This window comes from Neophocaena asiaeorientalis, unplaced genomic scaffold, assembly GCF_003031525.2.
Source record: "Neophocaena asiaeorientalis asiaeorientalis breed wild unplaced genomic scaffold, Neophocaena_asiaeorientalis_V1.1 scaffold671, whole genome shotgun sequence".
NCBI classification, from domain to species: domain Eukaryota; kingdom Metazoa; phylum Chordata; class Mammalia; order Artiodactyla; family Phocoenidae; genus Neophocaena; species Neophocaena asiaeorientalis.
The window spans coordinates 1,061,864-1,084,356 of NW_020175533.1; the positions used below are offsets into that span (position 1 = coordinate 1,061,864).

Consider the following 22,493-nt stretch of genomic DNA (forward strand, 5'->3'; position numbering starts at 1 on the left):
GTATTTCTACACCTTTTGGTCATGGAGGTTACCTCCTACACTTTCACCCTTTTGCTTAAGTATTTTTTACCTTAAAAAAAATATGAGACAGAGGTTTTAGACATCCAAAAATGTTGGTACTAAGTGTTGCGCAACATAGCACATCCAAGATTGATATTTTCAAAGATGGTGAATTGATCAGAATTCAAATTCTCCCATTTTAGAATGAAATAATAATTAGAAAAAGAAAATTTTATGAATGGATATGGAAAATATTATTAGATTTTATTTGTAACAAATTGTCCCAAATTTTAATGTTTCTAGTGTTGGTTTCAACCAGAGCTAGAATATAACAGACATCTACTTAGCTGATAATCCACCTTGAGATGAAGTAAAATTTGTATTTTATTATCTGTATCTGTTATTTAACTATTAAATGATCTGATATTTGTTTATTATTTGGGAAACAGTCAAACTTTTTGGTGTGATTGAGAAGGGCTATCACAGGAAAAATTGATATTAATGAAAGAAAAAGAAACCTCTGAGAAGTAAATTTACACAGATTAGCAAGTACTAGTCAAAACTGAGTTAGGTAGATGATAGAGGCAGGCAGCCACTGCTGAGAGCTCAAGAAAGTGCTTATTTTATTTTGTTGAATGGTAATAGTTCGTAAGGAATCAACACTGTATGGGCAGAGCTTAATGAAGTAAACCTGTTTTTATAGGTTTGTTGAGAAAAAAGGATGGCAGCTATACAGACATTGTTTTTCTATTTGGAGCTTTTTCTTTTTCTTCTTATATGTGTACTGTAATATTTGAATCATTAACCTTCAGTATTCTGAGTAGTATTCATGAGTATTATGTCCACAGTATTTTGGGATTCAGCATCAATGGAAGTTTTTGTTAATCCAGTATTTTTTTGAGAGGAGGAAATTTATATTTTAGCTATTTGCTAAAATTAGATAGGACTTCTTTCTTTATATTAGATCTAATTTTGGTTATTTTAAATTTTAAAATAAGTAATGTAGCAAATATTTCAGGATATGAAAAATTGAAAGATCAGTCAAGAGTTGTTATACTGTTCCTTGTACCTTTACCACTAAAAATATTACCTACCATAGATATTGCCATATTGATTTTATCTGTTTCTCTACTTGTAAGATTTTTTGTTTGTCAATGTTTTGAGTAGATCTGGCCCTACCCTTTTGTGTAGATAGGCAGAATGAGTTTTTTTCCCCTCACAATTGGAATGTTGAAGGAAATGTTCTGGCCCCTTTTATAGCCATTTTGGGGAGAAGAAATGATTGATGGTGATGATTTCCAGTTATAATTTTATTAACTCATTTGAGGTATATTTAACTGGTAGGAACGTAAAAGACCAAGCTGACAGATTTTGGACAAGTTTAAATCTTAGGAACTTTGCAGGCACTGCCTATTTTTTAAAATTAATTTTTATTGGAGTATAGTTGCTTTACAATGTTTTGTTTGTTTCTGCTGTACAGGAAAGTGAATCAGTCTTACGTATACATATATCCCCTCTTTTTTAGATTTCTTTCCCATTTAGGTCACCACAGAGCATTGAGTAGAGTTCCCTGTGCTATACAGTAGGTTCTCATTAGTTACCTATTTTATACATAGTAGTGTATATATGTCAATCCCAGTCTCCTACTTCATCCCACCCACCCACCTTGGTATCCATAAGTTTGTTCTCTACATCTGTGTCTCTATTTCTGCTTTGCAAATAAGTTCATCTATACCATTTTTCTAGATTCCACATGTAAGTGATATTATACGGTGTTTGTTTTTCTCCTTCTGACTTATTTCACTCTGTATGACAGTCTCTGGGTCTGTCCACGTCTCTGCAAATGGCACTATTTCATTCCTTTTATGGCTAAGTAATATTCCACTGTATATATGTAGCACATCTTCTTTATTCATTCTTCTGTTGATGGACATTTAGATTGCTTTCATGTCCTGGCTATTGTAAATAGTGCTGTAATTAACATTGGGGTGCATGTATCTTTTTGAATTATGGTTTTCTTTGGATATATGCCCAGGAGTGGGATTACTGAGTCAAATGTAGTTCTGTTTTTAGTTTTTTGAGGAATCTCTGTACTGTTCTCCATAGTGGTTGTGCCAATTTGCATTCCCACCAACAGTATAGGAGAGTTCCCTTTTCTCTACACACTCTCCAGCGTTTATTGTTTGTAGGTTTTTTTGATAATGGCCATTCTGACCGGTGTGAGGTGATACCTCATTGTAGTTTTGATTTGCATTTTTCTAACAATTAGTGATGTTGAGCATCTTTTTATGTGCCTCTTGGCCATCTGTATGTCTTCTCTGGAGAAATGTCTATCTAGGTCTTCCGCCCATTTTTTCTTTGGGCTGTTTGTTTTTTTGATATTGAGCTGCATGGGCTGTTTGTAGACTTTGGAGATTAACCCCTTGTCAGTTGCTTCGTTTGCAAATATTTTCTCCAATTTTGAGGGTTGTCTTCTCATTTTTTTAATGGTTTCCTTTGCTGTGCAAAAGCTTTTGAGTTTAATTAGGTCCCATTTGTTTATTTTTGTTTTTATTTTCATTACTCTAGGAGGTGGTTCAAAAAAGATCTTGCTGTGATTTATATCAAAGAGTGTTCTGCCTATGTTTTCCTCTAAGAGCTTTATAGTGTCTGGTCTTACATTTAGGTCTTTAATCCATTTGGAGTTTATTTTTGTGTATGGTGTTGGGGAGTGTTCTAATTTTATTCTTTTACATGAAATTAAAAGACAATGCTGTCCAACATTGCCTATTTTAATGCTTACAAAAATGTGATATTTATCTTTTTGTGAAAGATTAATTATCTTGAACTTGAGAATAATAATTAATATCACAATTTATTGTGGAGGGGAAAATATCTTTAAATGTATCATGAATGCAAGGCTTAAGTCAATGAAGGTGAATTTAACCAAGTGTCCTTGGGAACTCTAAGCCCTCTTAAATCGGCCATTTAACCGTATACATTTCTATATACTTGTCAACTGAAAGAAAGACACACAATATGAGAGTTGTGAGTGAAGTTTTATTGAGGGTCTTACTGAGGACTATAGCTGGGAGATAGCCTCTCAGATAGCTCTGAGGAACTGCTCCAAAACCACAGGGGAGGAGCCAGTATATATATTAAGTTTTTGGCTGGGAAATACATGTAGCAAGCATAAAAGATTACTGCTAATCACAAGGAACAGACATCTCAAGTTAATGATTTAAGTGCTTTTCTATGTATGGGAAGATGCAAGAATCTGGGGTCATTCAAATTCTTCCTTAGATATGAATCTTAACTGTCTAGGGACCATATATCTAAAAAACAGAATGCTCCATCCTGTTTTTCTCTGTCCTGAATTCCCCTCTGGGGGCACTGTCAGTGGGTGACTGCAGTGGGTTGCAACTTAATCCTTGTAGAACTGGAATGTTGGGCAATATTCTTTGTTTATGTATCCTTGTGCTTATGCCATATACATATTTAGTTTATATAGTTGGTAAATTTTAGTTTTTTAAAATTAGTCTTTGGTTTTATAGTCTTTGAAGGTAGCAACCAGGCTTAGATTGTTGAGAAGTAGGTTTAGATATTCCAGCTGCTTCTGGTGGATGATCTTTGGGTTCCTCTCATATCAGAGTTTATAAACCTAAATATGGAAGAAAAACTTTTGATTTCTGTGGTGCATGATCTGAAAAATGAATAAAATCAAGCATTTACATTTCAGGCATATTAACAGTCCTTGCTATCACTGATCATAAATCATGTAATGTTGGGGAAAGCCTAGAATTGTTTTATATGGTTTTCAAGTAAAATTCAACAGATAGGCTATAATATACAGATCATAAAGTATTTGTACTAATTATATCAGAGTTTATTTTTTCTGTCGGTGGTGTTCTGCTAATTAATATTGTCAGAATACTTTTAAGGAATATTAGCTAAACCACCAGGAAGGAATATGTTATTAAGAACCTTATTTCTGAAATCTCTAGCAGACTTGACCCATCAGAGTTGGCTTTGGGGGACACTATTTATAACCCAAATTTAAAATATTTTATTGCTTTATAAAGATAATCTGAATTACTTTTCTTTTAAAATTTTCTTAAGTAATTAACATATTTGCCTGGTTTGACAGTCAAAAGATAAAAGTTGTATGTACAGTGAAGAATCTTTCTTCCCCTCCTGTCCCCTGGACACTCAGTGTCTATCCGCAGAGCCAAGCAGTGTTATTAATTTCTTGTGTCTTTCTAGAGATTCATTCTGTACACATATAAGCAAATATTATATGTAGCATAATTTTCTTCTTTATGTATTTATAGACAAATATGAAAGTATCATATATTTCTGTTTCATAAGTTGTAGCACATTATACAAACAGTTTTGTACCTTGTTTTTCTCCCTTTACATGTTCTCAAGATCATTCCTTATTAGTACATAAAAAGTTTCCTTATTCTTTTTTTGGGGTGTGTGCAAATGTTACCAAACTGCCAAGAAACTGTGTAAATATTAAAGTGTATGCCTTGAAATAATTTTACATCCATGTAACAAATGCACAATTCAAGAAACAGAAAATTGCTAAAGCCACAGAAATCCCTCTGTGTTACCTTCTAATCACTACCTAACCCCCAAGTGTAACACTATTCTGATTTCAAACATTATAGATTAGTTTTGTTTGTTGTTTTTGACAGTTATAGGAATGGAATTGTACATATCTACTTACTTGTATTTGGCTTCTTTTTTTAAAAATAAATTTAATTAATTAATTAATTTGGCTGCATTGGGTCTTTGTTGCTCTGCGTGGGCTTTCTCTAGTTGTGGCGAGTGGGGGCTACTCTTCATTGCTGTGCGTGGGCTTCTCACTGAAGTGGCTTCTCTTGTTGCGGAGCATGGGCTCTAGGCACGTGGGCTTCAGTAGTTGTAGCTCGTGGGCTCTAGAGCACAGGCTCAGTAGTTGTGGCACACGGGCTTAGTTGCTCCCTGGCATGTGGGATCTTCCCGGACCAGGGCTCGAACCTGTGTCCCCTGCATTGGCAGGTGGATTCTTAACCACTGTGCCATCAGGGAAGTCCCTATTTGGCTTCTTTTGCTCAACATTATATTTGTAAGTTTCATTCATGTTGCATGTAGCCATAGTTTATTATTTTAATTGTTATGTAGTATTCAATTTAATGGATATTCTTTAATTTGATTCTTTAATTTTAATTTTTAAAATTTAATTCTTTAATTTTAAAACGTTTAAAATTTTGTAAATTTTAGAAATAACTTGTCAAATTCCACAAACACATCTGAGATTTTGATTGGAAATATCTTGAATCTGTAGATCAATTTGGGGAGAACTGACATTCCCCATGATGATGGGGAATGGCAATATCGATTGGTTGTCATTAACAATGATGACATATTGATTCATTGCCTGAATCACACACAGTCAGGGAATCAAACATGGTATATATCCCACCACTTACTTAGGTATTCTTTGATTTCTCTAAATGACATTTATAGATTTCTCTGTAGAGGTCTTCTATATTTTTATGTTTAGTCATAAATATTTGATAATTTTAAATGCTATTGAAAATTGTACATAATGATAAAAGGATAATATATTGTAAATTGTACGTAATGATAATTATATTACAATATATTATTTTTAATATTTTTGTTGGAATATAATTTATTTTTATATGTTGACTTTGTGTCCAATGACTTTACTTAAATTCATTTAATAATTCAAATTGTTTATCTATTGTAGATTTTCCTATGTACACAGTCATGCCGTCTTCAAATAATGACAGTTTTATTTCCTTCTTTAGTTTTATATGTATTTATATTTATTTCTTTTTATTATTGCACTGGGGTTAGGACCTTCTATTAGTTTTTTTTTTTTTTTTCACTGCACTGTTGGAGTACTGGAGCATTTATTTATTATTATTAATTGTTTTACATCTTTATTGGAGTATAATTGCTTTACAGTGTTGTTAGTTGCTGTTGTACAACAAAGTGAGTCAGCTATATGTATACATATATCCCCATATCCCTTCCCTCTTGAGCCTCCCTCACACCCTCCCTATCCCACCCCTCTAGGTCATCACAAAGCATCGAGCTGATCTCCCTGTGCTATGCAGTGGCTTCCCACTAGCCTTCCATTTTACATTTGGTAGTGTATATATGTCAATGCTACTCTCTCACTTCGTCCCAGCTTCCCCTTCCCCCGCCTGTTGTATTAGTTATTTATTGCTGTGTGACAAAATTACACAAACTTAGTGGCTTAAAACAACATGCATTTCTTATCTCAAGAGTTTGTAGGTCAGGGAACCAGGTGTGGCTTAGATGAGCTTCTGTTTCAGGATCTCACAAACTACAGTTAAGGTGACTGCCAGGGCTGTGACCTCATCTGAGGCTTGATTGGGAAAGGATCCATTTTCAAAACTTATTTGGTTGTTGGCAGTATTCTATTCCCTAGCAAGTTGATGCATCGAGAGCCTTAGTTTTTACTGGCTGTTGACCAGAGACCACTGTCAATTGCTTCCAATATGCCTTTCTCCATAGGACATCTGACAACCTAGCAGCTTCCTTCTTCAGAGCCAGTAAAGGAGAGAGTCTTCTCACAAGATGAATGTTACAATCACATGTAATTTAGTAATGAAAGTGGCATCTCATGACCCTTGCCATATTCCGTTGGTTATAAGCAAATCACAGGTCCTGTGCACACTGAAGGGGAAGGGGATTATGCAAGGGCAAGGATATCAGGAGGTGGTGATTGTGGGGACTACCTTGGAATCTGTCCATCATAGACTTCCAGTACAATATTGAATAAAATGTCCAAGGACAATGCTTTTCTTGTCTACTTACTGATCTTAGGGAAAATATTTTTATTATTTCACCTTTAAGTGTATGTTTGCTGCACATTTTAAAATAGATATTCTTTATTAGTTTAAGGAAGTTTCTTGTGCTCCTAATTTGTTATAAGCATATATATTTTAAAATCATGAATGGTGTTAAATTTTATCACATAGTTCTTATGCCTCTTTTGTGATGATCATATTATTTTTTTCTTTTTTACCTATTAATGTGGTAAATAACATCACTTGATTTTTGCGTGTTAAATGACCCTTGTATTCCCAGAATAAATACAACTTTTGTGATGTATTAGCATTAATATATGTGCTGGATTTGCTAATATTTTGCTAATAAGCTGGTTAAGAGTTTTATATCTATGTTAAAAAGAGCTTTGCATGTAAGTTGCCTTTCTTCTGAATTCCCTGCTAGGTTCTTATGTCATAGTTATTTTGACCTTATAAAATGGGGGGGAATGGGGGAATGTTTCCTCTTTTCTATACTCTACAAATACTTGTGAAAGATTGGTGTTATTTCTTTCTTAAAATTTGAAAAACACTTCATCAGTAAAGCAATCTGGGCCTGGGTTTTTCTCTGTAGGAAGATTTTAAATGGCATATTCATTTCTTTAATAGGTTTAGGAATATTCAGATATTCTTTTTTTCCTTGAGTCAGTTTTGGTAAGTTATGTTTTGGTAGAAATTTATCCTGTTCATCAAAATTTTTAAATTTATTGGCCTTAACAATACTGTCTATAGTAATTTCCTGTTTTTCATTCATTTTTTTCTCTCTTTTAAATTGAGGTATAGCTGATTTAGAATATTGTGTTAGTTTCAGGTGTAAAGCAAAGTGATTCAGTTATATATATATATATTTCAGATTATTTTCCATTATAGGTTATTATAAGATATTGAATATTGTTCCCTGAGTTATACAGTAAATCCTTATTGCTTATCTGTTTTATATATAGTAGTGTATATTCATTAATCCCATACTCCTAATTTATCCTTCCCCTCTTCCCTTTCCCCTTTGGTAACCCATAAATTTGTTTTTTAAGTCTGTGAGTCTGTTTCTGTTTTGTAAATAAGTTCATTTATATCATTTTTTTAGATTCCACATATAAGTGGTATCATATGATATTTTTCTTTCTCTGTCTGACTTACTTCACGTAGTATGATTACCTCCAGTCCATCCATGTTGCTGCAAATGGCATTATTTCATTCTTTTTAATTCCATTGTATATATGTACCACATCTTCTTTTTCCATTCCTGTCGATGGACATTTAGGTTGCTTCCGTGTCTTGGCTATTGTAAACAGTGCTGCAGTGAACGTTGGGGGTGCATGTATCCTTTCGAACCATGGTTTTCACTTTTCTCCACAACGTTTCCAGCATTTGTTGTTTGTAGACTTTTTGATGATGGCCATTCTGACCAGTGTGAGGTGATATCTCGTGGTTTTGATTTGCATTTCTCTGATAATTAGTGATATTGAGCATCTTATCATGTGCCTCTTGGTCATCTGTATGTCTTCTTTGGAGAAATGTCTATTTAGGTCCTCTGCCCATTTTTGCACTGGGTTGTTTGTGGTTTTTTTGGTATTGAACTGCATGAGCTGTTTGTAGATTTTGGAGAGTAATCCCTTGTCAGTTGCTTCATTTGCAAATATTTTCTCCCATTCTGTGGGTTGCCTTTTCATTTTGTTTATGATTTCCTTCGCTGTGCCAAAGTTTTTGAGTTTAATTACGTCCCATTTGTTTACTTTTGTTTTATTTCCATTACTCTAGGAGATGGATCGAAAAAGATATTGCTACAATTTATGTCAAAGGCTGTTCTTCTGTTTTCCTTTGAGAGTTTTACAGTATCAGTCTTACATTAGGTCTTTAATCCATTTTTAGTTTATTTTTGTGTATGATGATCGCTAATTATTAGAGAAAAGCAAGTCAAAACCACAATGAGGTATCACCTCACACTGGTCAGAATGCCATCATCAAAAAGTCTACAAATAATAAATGCTGCAGAGGGTATGGAGAAAAGCGAACCTTCCTACACTGTTGGTGGGACTGTAAATTGGTGCAGCCACTATGAAAAATCAGTATGGAGGTTCCTTAAAAAAGTAAAAACAGAGCTACTATATGATCTAGCAATTCCACTTCTGGGCATATACCCAGAAAAGCTGAAAACTCGATTCAAAAAGATACATGCACCCCAATGTTCATAGCAGTGCTATTTACAATAGCCAAGACATGAAAGCAACCTAAGTGTCCATCAACTGATGAATGGATAGAGAAGATCAGTTCTTCATTCTTGATATTGGTGATTTTTGAGTAATCATTTTTCATGATCAATCTGCATATTTATCATTTTTGTGATTTTGATAGATTTATCATTTTGTTGGATTTGTTGACTTCCTCAGTTGAACAACGTATGTCGCTCTAGTTCATTGATGACTACTCTTTGCAACTTTTGTTGTGTCTGATTAACTATCTTTTAACTAGATTCTTGAGATGGAATCTCATGTAATTAATTTAATATTTCTTCATTATAACAAATGAATTTAAGGCTAAAATTTTTCCTGTAAATTATACTGTTTTAGCTGTATTTGGAGATTGTAGGTATGTCTTATCCTTATTAATGTGAAGCTAAAATCTGTTATAATTTCTCCATGATTTCTTGTGTTATTTATAAATGACTTAATTTCCAAGCAGTTGGAGGTTTTCTATTTATCTTTTTATTGTTAGTAAACAATGAAATACTACTGTGGAGAGATTATAGTCTATATGATTTTAGTTCTTTTTTCATTTGTTAAGACTTGTTTTATGATTCTGAATATGGACACTTTTGGTAAATGTGCACAAAAACTGAATTTTTACTCATCTGTTATTGGGTGCATGTTATATATGTAAATTAGACCAGGTTTGTTAATTGTGTTGTTTGGATTTTTAAATTATTACTGACCTCTATTTGTATTTGTTCCATGTAGTATTGAGGAGTGTTAAAATATCCCACTATGATTATAGATCTGACTACCTCTCTTTCTCTCTCTTTTTTTTTATTGGGGTATAGTTGTTTACAATGTTGTTAGTTTCTGCTGCACAGTGAAGTGAAGTAGAGGGATACTTCTCTTTTTAATGCTAACAATTTATATGTTTTGAAGCTAAATTGTTGGATGCATACAGATTTGGAATTGTTATATATATTTATTTATTCCTTTATCAGTATGAAATATCCCCTTTCTCTTTAGTAATGTATCTTGTTTTAAAATATACATTGTTGATATTTATATAGCTATACCAGCTTTCTTTGGTTAGTGTTTGTATGGTGTGTATTTTTCTATTGTTTTACTGTCAATTTCTCTATGTTCTTTTTTGTAAACATATACTTTAAAAAATTAGTCTGACAATCTTGGGCTTGTACTTGGTACATTTACATTTAATATAGTTTACTGATATATCTGGGTTTATATCTACTATCTTAATGTTTTTTATTTCACTCTAATTTTTATATTTCTTTTTAATTTCCCTTTCTTTTGATTTAAACTTTTGATTATCCTATTTTCTCTATGTGAAGTTAATATGTATTTTTTCCCTTTTGTTTGAGGGTTTAACTTAGAGGTTTCAACATAGAAGCTTCACTTATTTCAGTCTAAAACAGTATTTCTTTTGTCACTTCTTTGATAATGACAGTAACTTAATGTTTATCTCCATTTACCATCCCTCTTGCCTTTTGTATAATTGATACCATGTGTTTTATTTCTAGATTCACTTTAAACTCCATAATGTATTGCTAATATAGTTTATAATCTCAATATTCAGTTTATATTAATATATTTTTACCATTCTTTCTTCTGATCCTTATCTCTTTCTGTAATTCTGTTTGGATTCATTTTCTTCTTCCTAAGAATATTCTTTATTCTTTATTTTACTGTAGGTTTATTGGGATGAATTCTCTCAGGCTTTGTTTGTTGTTATTTCACTTTTTAGAAAACTTCTTATTTTGAAATAATTGTATATTTGCAGGAAGTTGCAAAAATAGTACAGAGAGGTTCTGTGTTCCCTTCACCCAGTTTTCTCCAATTATAATATCTTATATAGCTATAGTACAATATTAACCAAGAGATCAACATTGTACTACTCACAGTTTCAGATTTCACTCACTTTACATGTACTCATTTGTGTGTGTGTGTGTGTGTGTGTGTGTTTGTAGTTGAGTCTGCCATAAATAATGCAATTTTATCATATGTGAACACTCATGTAAACACCACTACAATCAAAATAAGAAGCTGTTCTATTATTACAGAGATCTTTTTTGTGCTGTACCTTTGTAGTTACACTCACTCTCCTCCCTCCCTGTCGCATTACTAACCCATGGAAATTTTCTGCATATAGATCTTGTACATATGTTGTTAGAATTATATCCATGCATCTCATTTTTTGGTGCTATTATAGATGATATTGTGTTTTTAAATTTAAATTTCATTTGTTTATTTCTGGTACTTAGTAAAGCAATTGACAGCAATTGTCCTGTATCCTGAAACCTTACTAAAATTGCTTATTAGTTTTAGGAGGTTGTTTTTGTCAGTTCTTTCGAATTTTCTACATAGACAATCATGTCTTCTATGAACATAGACATTTTAATTTCTTTTTTCCCAATCAATGTATCATTTATTTCTTTTTAATTTTCATATTACATTAGCTACATCATCTAATACAATGTTGAATAGGAGTGATGAGAGGGGACATCATTCCCTTGTTTCTGATCTTAGGGGACAAGCATGTATTCTCACCATTAAGTGTGATGTTGAAGCATTTTTGTAGCTATTCTTTTTTTTTTTTTTTTTTGCTGTACGCGGGCCTCTCACTGTTGTGGCCTCTCCTGTTGCGGAGCACAGGTTCCGGAAGCACAGGCTTAGCAGCCATGGCTCACGAGTCTAGCCGCTCTGTGGCATGTGGGATCTTCCTGGACCGGGGCACGAACCCGTGTCCCCTGCATCGGCAGGCGGACTCTCAACCACTGCGCCACCAGGGAAGCCCCTGTAGCTATTCTTTATCAAGTTGAAGAAGTTCCTCTTTGTTCCTAGTTTACTGAGAGTTTTTGTTATTGAGCAAGGGCTCGTGTGCCCACGGCGCAGAAAGCCAAACTCTGATAGTGGTTGTTTGAAGCCAAGTTAGGGCTTATTTGTAGGGCGGCAAGGAAGTGGGAGACGTGTCTCAGATTTACTCCAACTTGGTCTTTGAATTAGAGTTTTTTTATAAGGGGGAAGAACATAGAGGCTGGATTAATCATCATCTCGTGACATTTCTTAATCTTTGTTTCAGGAGAAAGGATGTCTCTAGTTTATGATTCTCAGGCCAGGTGGTCCATGGCTACTGAACTAGCCTTGCATACCTAGAATAAATCACGTTGAGTTGTAGTGTAGAATTATTTTTATACATTTTAAAAATTTGATTTGTTAATATTTTGTTGAAGATTTTTGCAGGTATGCTCATGAGAATCATTGGTCTATTGATTTCCTTTCTTGTGATGTCTTTGTCTGGTTTTGGTATTAGGCTAATGTTAGCCTCATAGCATGAGTTAGAAAGTGTTGCCTCTGCTTCTATTTTCTGGAAGAGATTATAGATAATTGGTATTTTCTTTTCCTTAAATGTTTAGTGGAGTTCACTAATGAACCCATCTGGGCCTGTTGCTTTCTTTCTTTTATTTTTTTTTAAAAGTTATTAATTCATTCAGTTTCTTTAATAGGTATAGTCCTACCGTGTGACTGAACCACACTGATTCCATTTTGTTAGCTCCATCTTAGGCCTGAAGTCCTAATTCTTCCTCTTTCTGTGGGACTGAGCTTTAGCCTACTCACAAGGAATATGCCCAAACCAGATAAGTCCCCAATCAACTTCTACCCTTATGCCCTTATGAAAACTAGAAGAATGCCTTTTGCTGATACAGATGCAGATAAGTCCCCAATCAACTTCTACCCTTGCCCTTATGAAAACTAGAAGAATGCCTTTTGCTGATACAGATGCTTAATGGTCATGAGACCCCCGGGGTGGGGGGAAACCCTTGTTCCTGTTGGTACGGACATGCTTCTCACTTGGTAGGCAGATTCTATTTTTACCTTTGGCCCTTTTATATCTCTAGGCACCCCTTTCATCCTCTTGGAGTGCAGCTGCAAATGCCTCTGAATCATTGTCCACCCAGTCCTGCCTTTGTGTGAGATAACTACAGTAAACTTCATAATTACACTTTCTGGAGATGCCTGCTTCATTTTTTGGTCTTAAAGTTCCCTCTCAGTTCAAAGGATATTATTCAATATCTCCACCTCCCAACACCTATTCAGATTATCTACTTTTCTTTGTGTGAGTTTTAGTAGTTTGTGTCTTTCAAGGACTCAGGCCATTTCTTATAGGTTATCAAACTTGTGGACATAGAATTTTTCATAGTATTCCTTAATGATCCGTTTAGTATTCATGGGAGTAGCATGATGATCCTCCTTTGTTTCTGACATTGGTAATTTGTGTTTTCTCTCTTTTGCTCTTGATTAGCCTGGCTAGAGGTTTATCAATTTTATTAATCTTTTTAAAGAACAATATTTTGGTTTTGTTGATTTTCTCTATTTTTTATTTTTTTTACTTTTGCTCTAATGTTTTACTCTTTCCTTTATTCTTCTTGCTTTAATATTAAATTGCTCTTCTTTCTCTAGTTTCCCAAGGTGTAATATTAGATTATTGGTTTTAAAACTCTTGTTTTTAAAGTTTTATTTTAAATTGAGGTATAGTTGATTTACAGCATATTATGTTGTGTTAGTTTCAGGTGTACAGCAAAGTGGTTCAGTTATATATATATATATATATATATATGTATATATATATATATATATATATATATATACACACACACACACATATATACATTTTTTTTTAGTTTTTTTTCCCATATAGGTTATTATACAATATTGAATATAGTTCCTTGTGCTATACAGTAGGTAATTGTTGATTATCTATTTTGTATATACTAGTGTGTGTATGTTAATCCCAAATTCTTAATTTATCCAAGCACCACCACCTTTCCCCTTTGGTAACCATGTGTTTGTTTTATTTTCTCAAATATTCACTTTGGTGCTATAAATTTTCCTCTTAGCCCTGCTTTCACTGTGTCCTGTAAATTTTGAGTAGTTCTGCTTTCATTTAGTTAAAATATATAAAAAATCTTCTTGAGATGTCTTCTTTGAACCATGTTTTATTTAGATATGTATCTCTAAATGTGTGGGAATTTCCCAGCTATCTTTCTGTATTTGATTTCTAGTTCAGTTCCATCATATTTTGAAAACACACTTTATGTAATTCCTACTTTTAGAATTTGTTAAGGTATGTTTTATTCCAGAATGTGTTTGTCTTAGTGAATATTTCATGTGAGCCTAAACAGAATATAATTTTGCTGTTTTTATTTGGAGTAATCTATAAATGTCAATTACATCAAGTTGATTGATGCTGCTATTCTGGTCACCTGTATTCTGACTTTCTGCCTGGGTGTTAGAGTCTCCAGCTATATTAATAAATTCTTCTCTTCATACTTGCATTTCTATCAGTTTTTTTCATGTATTTTAATGTCTTGTTAATTAATTTATTTATTTTTGCTGTGTTGGGTCTTTGTTTCTGTGCGAGGGCTTTCTCCAGTTATGGCAAGCGGGGGCCACTCTTCATCGTGGTGCGCGGGCCTCTCACTGTCACAGCCTCTCTTGTTGCGGAGCACAGGCTCCAGACGTGCAGGCTCAGTAGTTGTGGCTCACGGGCCTAGTTGCTCCGCGGCATGTGGGATCCTCCCAGACCAGGGCTCCAACCCGTGTCCCCTGCATTAGCGGCAGATTCTCAACCACTGCGCCACCAGGGAAGCCCTTAATGTCTGCTGTTACGTGCATATACATTAAGATGTTACATCTTCTTGGAGAAATAACCTTTTTATCATTATTTTATGCCCATCCTTATCCCTGATAATATTTATTGTTCTGATGTCTGCTTTGTCTTAAGTTAATATAGCTACTTTAGCTTTCTTTTGATTAGTGTTAGCATCATATGTATATCTTTCTCCTTTCACATATAAGTGAAAACATGCAGTATTTGTCTTTCTCTGTCTGACTTCACTAAATCTAGTACTCTCCAGGTCCATCCATGTTGTCACAAATGACAAAATTTCATTCTTTCTATGGCTGAGTAATATTCCATTGTATATATCTCCCACAACTTCTTTATTTACTCATCTGTTGTTGGACACTTAGGTTGCTTCCGTATCTTGGCTGTTGTAAGTAATGTTATGAACCTTGAGGTGCATATATTTTTTGAATTAGTGTTTTCATTTTCTTTGGATAAATATCACAGAGTGGAACACTGTCAGTATTTTTAAGAGTTTTTGTTTCAATAACACATAGTTATTTTTCTTATCTACTTTGAAAATCTCTATCTTTTAATTTGTCAACAAAGACATTTACATGTAATTGTTGAATAGTTGAATTAATATCTACCATATTTGTAACTGTTTTCTAAACATTGCACTTATTCTTTAAATCTTTTCTTCCCCCTTTTCTACCTTCTCTGGTTTTAATTGGGCATTTTGTATGATTTTGTTTTCTCTTTTCTCCTAGCATATCAGTTATACTTCTTTAGAAAGTTTGTAGTGGTTTTTCAATATGCATTTACAATGAATGTAAGTCTACTTTCCAATACCATACACTAAGGACACTAACAGGTTGTAAGTGAAGGGATGGAAAAAGATATGTCAAGAAAATGGAAACCAAAAAAGAGCAAGGGTAGCTATACCTGTATCAGCAAAATATACTTTAAGTCCAACACTAACAAAAGACAAATAGTTCATTATATAATGATAAAGGGGTCAATTTATCAAGAGGATATAATAGTTGTAAACATATACATATCAAATATTGGAGCAGTTAAGTATATTAAGCAATTGTTAACAGATATGAAGGGAAAAACAGCAATTCAATAATAGTAGGGGACTTCAGTACCTACTTTTTTAGCAATGAGTAAATCATCCAGACAGAAGATCATTGCAGAAATAATGGACCTGAATGACACTTTAGACTAAATGGATCTAACAGACATACACAGAACATTCCACCCAACAGGAGCAGAATATACATTCTTCTCAAGTGCACATGGAACATACATACTTTAGGAGAGATCACATGATACATCACAAAACATGTCTTAGCATTTAAGAAGATTGAAATCATACCAAATATCTCCTGACCACAACAGTATGAAACTAAAAATCAATAACAAGAGGAAAGCTGGAAAATTCACAAATATGTGGAGATTAAACAACATGATCTTGAACAGCCAATGGGTTAAAGAAGAAATCAATAGAGAAATCAAGAAATATCTTGAAACAAATGAAATTGGAAACATAATATATCAAAACTTATGAAAGTCTGCAAAAGCAGTTCTAAGAGGGAAGTTTGTAGTGATAAATGCCTACATTACAAAATGAGACAGACCTTAATAATTTCACTTTACACTTTAAGAAACTAGAAATAGAAGAACAAACTAAGCCTAAAGTTAGCAGAAGGAAGGAAATAACAAAGAGAAGAGAAGAAATAAATGAAATAGAGACCAGAAAAACAATAGAAAAGATCAGTGAAACTAAGAGCTAGCTGTTCTTTGAAAAGATATACAAAATAGATAAATATTTAGCTAGATTAACCAAGATAAGAAGAGAGAGGACTCAAATAAAATCAGTATTGAAAGAGAAAACATTATAACTGCTACCACAGAAATAAAAAGGATTATGAGAGACTACTACCAACAAGTATGTGCCAACAAACTGGATAATCTAGAAGAAATGGATATATTTCCTCCAAACATATGATCTACCAAGACCAAAAAATGAAGAAATAGAAAATCTAAACAGATGAGTAAGGATACTGAATCAGTAATTAAAAACCTCCCAACACAGAAAAGACTGGGACCAGATGGTTTAACTAGTGAATTCTACCAAACATTTAAATAATTAATACCAGTCCTCCTCAAACTCTTCCAGAAAAATTGAAGAGGGGGGAATACTCCTAAACTCATTTTATGAGGCACGCATTACTCTGATACAGAAGCCTATTAAAGACACTAAAAGAAAAGAAAATTACAGACCAATATCCTGTTGAATATAGATGGAAAAGTTCTCAACATAATATTAGCAAACTGAATTCAACAGTACATTAAAAGGATCATTCACCATGATCAAGTGGAATTTATCCCCAGAATGCAAGAATGGTTCACCATACACAAATCAATTCTGTGATACACCATAGAATGAAAGATAAAATAGATAGAATGAAAGATAAAAAATAGCTACAGAAACGCATTCAAGAAAATACAACATCCTTCCATGAGAAAAACACTTGACAAATTGGGTATAGAAGGAATGTTCCTCAGCATAAAAAAGGTCATATATGACAAGCTAACAGGTAACATACTCAACGGTGAAATTTAAAATCCTTTCCTATAAGATCAGGAAGAAGACAGGGCTACTCACTCTTGCCATGTCTGTTCAACATAATTCTGGAAGTCCTAGCCAGAGAAGTTAAACAAGAAAAAGAAATAAAAGGCATACATATTAGAAAGGAAGAAGTAAAATTATCTGTTTGCGGATGACATGATCTTATGCACAGAAAACCTGAAGACCCCACTAAAAATTTTTTAGAACTCGTAAATGAATTCAATAAAGTTGCAGAATACAAAATCAGCATACAGAAACCTTTGTATTTCTATACATAAACAGGTATCTGAAAGAAAAATTAAGAAAGCAACCCCATTTATAATAACATCAAAAGCAATATAACACTTAGCAATAAATTTAACCAAGGTGCTGAAAAACCTGTACATCAAAAACAATAAAACATTGATTAAAAAGACTGAAGAAGACATAAATGGAAAGATATCCCATGTTCTTGGATTGGAATAATTAATATTGTTTAAATGGCCATACTACCCAAAGCAATCTACAGAGTCAATGTAGTTCCAATCAAAATTCCAACGACTTTTTCTACCAAAATAGAAAAAACTATCAAATTTGTTTGGAACCACAAAAGACCCTGAATAGCCAAAACAATCCTGAGAAAGAACAAAGGTGGAGGCATCACAATACCTGATTTCAAGCATTATTTCAGAGCTATAGAAATCAAAACAGTATGGTACTGGCCTAAAAACAAGCATATAGATGTAACAGAATAAAGAGCTCAGACATAAACCCCAACAACTAATTTTTAACAAGGTCACCAAGAACACCCAATGAGGAAAAGACACTCTCTTCAATAAATGGTGTTGGGAAAACTGGTATCCACATGCAGAAGAATGAAATTGGACCCCTGTCTTATGCCACTCACAATAATTAACTTGAAATGGATCAAAGATTTAAATGCAAAACCCAAAACTGTAAAACTACTAGAAGAAAACATAGGGAGAAAGATCCTTGACAATGTAGAATAAACAAGTGGGGCTATATTAAATTAAAGAGCTTCTGCACAGCAAAGGAAATAGTAAATTGAAAAGGCAACCTAGGGAATGGGAGAAAATATCCACAAACCATATATCCGAAAAGGGACTAATATCCAAAATATATAAAGAATGTATACAACTCAATAGCAAAAAAACCAAATAATCCAGTTTAAAAATGGGGAAAGAACATGAATAGACATTTTTCCAAAGAGGACATGCAAATGGCCAACAGATACATGAAAAGATGTTCAGCATTACTAATCATCAGGGAAATGCAAATCAAAACCACAATGAGATATTACCTTACACCTGTTTTCATAAAAGGGACTAAGAGATAAAAAATGTTGTTTGGGATATGGATAAAAAGGAACATTTAAATACTGTTGGTGGGGAAGTAAATTGATGTAGCCATTATGGAAAAGAGTATGGAGGCTTCTCAAAAAATTAAAAATTGAACTACCATATGATCCAGCAATCCCACTTTTGAGTATGTATTTAAAGAATTGAAATCACTATCTCAAAGAGATATCTGTACACCCATGTTCATTGCAGCATTATTCACAATACCAAGATATCAAAACAATCTGAGTCCATCAGTGGATAAAGAGGATGTAGTTTATATGTGCAAAGAAATATTTCAGCCATAAGAAAGAAGGAAATCCTGCCATTTGCAAAAACATGGATGGACCTTGAGGGCATTATGCTAAGTGAGACAAGTGAGGCAGAGGAACACAAATACTGTATGATATCCCTTATATGTGGAATCTAACCTGAACTTGTAAAAACACAGTAGAATGGTGTTATGAGGAGCTAGGGTATGGAGGAATTGGGGAGACGTTTTTTACGGGTACAAACTTGAAACTAGTAGATAAATAAGTTCTGGAGATCTAATGCACATCATAATGATTATAGTCAACAATACTGTATTACGAACTTCAAAGGTGCTAAGCGACTAGATCTTAACTATTCTCCATACAAAAAAGAAATGATAATTATGTGAAGTGATAAATGTGTTAGCTAACATAACTGTAGTAATCATAGTATACTATATAAATGTATCAAACCAACACCTCAATCTTACACAATGTTATATGTCAATTATGTCTCAATAAAAATTTTAAAATAACATATATTACTTCAAATATGGCTTATAATGGAATATTCCCAAATTTTTCTTCCTGTCCCTTATGACATTGTTGCCACTTAATTCATCTATTTACAATAATTACACAGTGCATTGTTATTATTACTACTTTGAATAGACATTTATCTTTTAGATCAATTAAGAAAAAGAAAATATGTTGTTTTACCTTCATTTATTCCTTCTCGCAAGTTCTTCTTTTTTTTTTTTTTTTTTTTTTTTTTGTGGTACACGGGCCTCTCACTGTTGTGGCCTCTCCTGTTGCGGAGCACAGGCTCCAGACGCGCAGGCTCAGCGGCCATGGCTCACGGGCCTAGCCTCTCTGCGGCATGTGGGATCTTCCCAGACAAGGGCACGAACCCGTGTCCCCTGCATTGGCAGGCAGACTCTCAACCACTGCACCACCAGGGAAGCCCAAGTTCTTCTTGTTTTTAATGTAGATTCCATCTCCCTGAAAAATTTTCAACATTTTCTTTTGCCATGCAGCTCTACTAGCAAAAAAAATTCTTAATTTAAAAATTTTTTCTGAGAGTGTTTTTTTAAATTATAGTTGCTTTACAATATTATATTAGTTTCAGGTCTACAGTATAGTCATTCAGTATTTTTTATAGATTATACTCCATTAAAAGTCCTTGCAAGATAATGGCTATAATTCCCTGTTCTATACAATATATCCTGTTGCTTATCTATTTTACACATAGTAATTTGTATCTCTTAATCCCATACTCCTAATTTGTCCCTCCCATGTTCCCTATCCCATCTGGTAATCACTAGTTTGTTTTCTATATCTGTGAGTCTGTTTCTGTTTTGCTGTATACATTCACTTGTATTATTTTTTTGATTCCACATACAAGTGATACCATACAGTATTTGTCTTTCTCTATCTGACTTACTTCACTTAGTATGATTATCTCTAGGTCCATCCACATTGCTGCAAATGGCAGAATTACATTCTTTTTATAGCTGAGTAATATTCCATTGTGTGTGTGTGTGTGTGTGTGTGTGTGTGTTTGTGTTTGTATCACATCTTTATCCATTCATCTGTTGATGCATACTTGGGTTGCTTACATTATCTTGGCTATTGTAAATAGTGCTGCTATGAAGCTTGGGGTGTGTATGTATTTCCAAATTAGAGGTTTGGTTTTTTTGGGTTTTTTTTGGATATATACCCAGGAGTGGAATTGCTGGGTCATATAGTAGTTCTATTCTTAATTTTTTGAGGAATCTCTATACTGTTTTCCATAGTGGCTGCATCACTGTGCTCACTCTGACAGTGTTTTCATTTCCTCACTCTTGGAGCATAATTTCTTTGGATATACAAATCTAGGTTGATGAGGGTATTTTCCTCTCAGCACTTTGATTATTTCACTCCACTCTTATTCTTTCATGCATGGTTTATGATGAGAAGTCCATCATAAGCCTTATCCTTTTTTTCTCTAAAGGTATTGTAGGTAAGGGGGCTTCCCCTCTACCCCTGGATTTATTCAAGATTTTCTCTTTGCTGTTGGTTTTCTGCAGTTTGAGTATGATAAAGCTAGGTGTCGATTTTGTATATTTCCCCCTCCTAGGTGTCTCTGAGCTTCCTGGATCTGTGGTTTGGTGTATGTCATTAATTTTGGGAAGTTTTTAGCCATTATTGCTTCAAATACTCCTATTCAGTTCTCTCTTCTGGCATTCCACTTATAAGTATGTTACACCTTTTGAAACTATCCCACAATCCTTGGATATTCTCCCCTGCCTTTTTTTTTTCTCGTTGTATATAAGTTTGGCAAGTTTCTAGTAACCTGTGTTGATGTTCGTTGATTGTTTACTTGGCTATATTGACTCTTGCTGAACACATCAAATGCATTCTTCATTTTGTTTACAATGGTTTTAATATCTAACATTTCCATTTGAATCATTGTTAATGTTTTCATCTCTTTGCTTACATTACCCATCTTGCATGTTGTTTACTATTTTCATTAGTGCACTTAAAATATTAATCATAGTTATTTTAAATTTCTTATCTAATAAGCATATTATTTTTGTCACATCTGAGTCTGGTTCTAATGTTACTTTGTCTCTTCAGACATTTTCCCTTGCTTTTTAGCATGCCTTATAAATTTTTTGTTGAAAGCTAGACATGTGTATTGGGTAATAGTACTTGAGGTAGATAGGACTTTAATATGAGGTTTTATGTTGATACAATAAGGAGTTAGGCTGTATCGACATTTGCTGTGGCTGTAGGTACCAGAGGCTTCAAATTTTTCTAGTGTCCTTGATTTTGTCTCCCTTGCTTTTTGGATTCCCTAAGAACTTCTTATATAGAAATTTTGGAGTTGTAGTTCGTTCCAAGATTTCACTTCTCTCCTGGGTCCAGTAGAGTAATTGATTTTCCATTTGTTAACACTTTCTCATGTATTTTTTTTTTACCATTCAGTTTTGAGCATTTAAAAATTTATTCTAAAAACTAGTCCTTTGTTGGATATATGGTTTGTAAATGTTTTCTCCCAGTCTATAGCTTGTATTTCCATGCTTGTAAGAGTCTTTCATGTAGAAAATGGGTTATATTTTGATGAAGCACAATTTATTAGTTCTGTGATTATGGATCATACTTCTAAATTAAATCTAAGAACATACTGCTTAGTCCCAGATCCCAAGAATTTTCTCCTTTTTTGGGTAAACTTTTATACTTTACATGTAAATATAAATGTGTGATCTGTTTTGAGTTAGTTTTTGTATAAGGTTTGAAGTTTAGGTAGAGATTCAATTTTGTCTCAGTAGATATCCAGTTCTCTAGTACTATTTGTTGGCCTTCTTTCATTGAATTGACTTACAAATTTGTCAAAAGTCAGTTGGACATATTAAAGGGTTTATTTTTCTGTGTTCTCTATTCTATTGCATTGATCTATATTTCCATCCCTCTGCAAATACCACATAGTCTTTATTATAGATATATATGGTCTTGAAATTGGGTAGGCTGGTTCCTCCCACTTCATTCTTCTTTTTCACAATTGCTTTAGCTATTCTTGTCCCTTTGCCTTTCTATATAA

At 33.6% G+C, this 22,493-nt stretch overlaps 1 protein-coding gene across 2 annotated transcripts in view; it reads left to right on the forward strand.

Moving 5' to 3' along the window:
* The window catches only part of STXBP5L (syntaxin binding protein 5L), a 378,355-nt gene that overhangs the window by 92,263 nt on the left and 263,599 nt on the right, over window positions 1–22,493 (forward strand). The window lies entirely within an intron of this gene.